Genomic DNA, 1,406 nt, shown 5'->3' with positions numbered 1-1,406 from the left:
GGAATCTTCAATTTTATCATGGAATAAAATTAGTTTTTTAAAAGTTTTTAATTCTAGACTATATGGTGCCAAAAATTCCTAATTCTTAAGAATATGTAAACAAATGTAATCCAATTTAATAAGTTTCAGGAGTTATAATTAGAATCCTTTTTTCATTTTTGAAATATTTAGTTACAAAGTTCAGAATATAATTACAAGCATAAAGATTTCCCTTATCATTCGAAGATTATTTACAATCTAAGGTTTTTTCCAAAAATTAATTTAAAAATGTAAATTTCTTATTTGAAAATAGTGATGTATACAATTTCAAAGAATTCAAAAACAGCGACTTCAATATAATTTTATGATAAATGTAAATAACCTGGCTACGTGTGTAAGTAGACAGATTTTTCATTATAAATGATTTTAATGATTCAAGCAACATCCAAAATCACTCTTAAAATAGGAAATAGTAGAATCTGTTCCCCTAAAAAAAAATGCACTCTATTATTAATATTGAACAATTTTTTAAAAAAATATTAAAAAGCGTCAAGTAGCCTTGAGAATTTTAGTTTTTAACAGTTTGAAAATCTTATACAACATATTATACATTGAAAGAAAGAATTCGTATAAAAGATAATAATGTATTGAAAGAAAAAGTTGTCGCTTGGCAAGCATTTAACAATTAAATATTTCACAACCTAGGTTGATCTCACTGATAACAATCTTTACTTTAAATGTTAAATCGCGTCATTTATGTTCAGCACAAAGAACACCTACTATTATATTATTATTTTTATTTTCACAGTTTTTCATGTGGCAGTAGTTTCCACGACAGCAGAAACTCATTCGCTTGTGATCGAACGTAAAATTTTTATCAGTCGCCATTTACAAGATTTAACTAAGAAAATGAAAATGTTATTTAGCGCTCTGGTACCTACAATCGCGTTCTTTGTACAATGTAGGGGTAAGTATACTCAGAATAATATAAGCTTTAACTTAAATATTAAACATATATTCCCAAAATTTAATAAAAAATAGAAAGCTAAAACTTTATACAGTTATTGAATCCGTTTAGATGAACATCTGTTAGACTTAAAAATTTTTCGACTCACATTTTGTCAAATTTCGCAATTTTTCATTTTCGCGCTTTCTTATTTTATATTTTTAATGTTTACAATACCTTGCAATATGTCATGTCTAATTTTTTCATTAATTAATTAATTAATTAATTTCCAACACTCAAGATTCAGTTCCTGGCCCTACATCTTTCTATCGCATTTTTTCAGCACTTTACCTGAATTTTTTCAATATTGAATATTTTTCTAATTTAAACATTTTAAATTTTTTCCTGCGTGTAATTATTTGAGTCCAATTATATATGATATTTAAATTTTGTAACTTTTATATTTTTATTTAACTTATAA

The sequence above is a fragment of the Belonocnema kinseyi genome, chromosome 4 (assembly GCF_010883055.1).
Source record: "Belonocnema kinseyi isolate 2016_QV_RU_SX_M_011 chromosome 4, B_treatae_v1, whole genome shotgun sequence".
Taxonomy (NCBI): Eukaryota; Metazoa; Arthropoda; class Insecta; order Hymenoptera; family Cynipidae; genus Belonocnema; species Belonocnema kinseyi.
Note: the sequence above shows the minus strand (reverse complement) of the source record.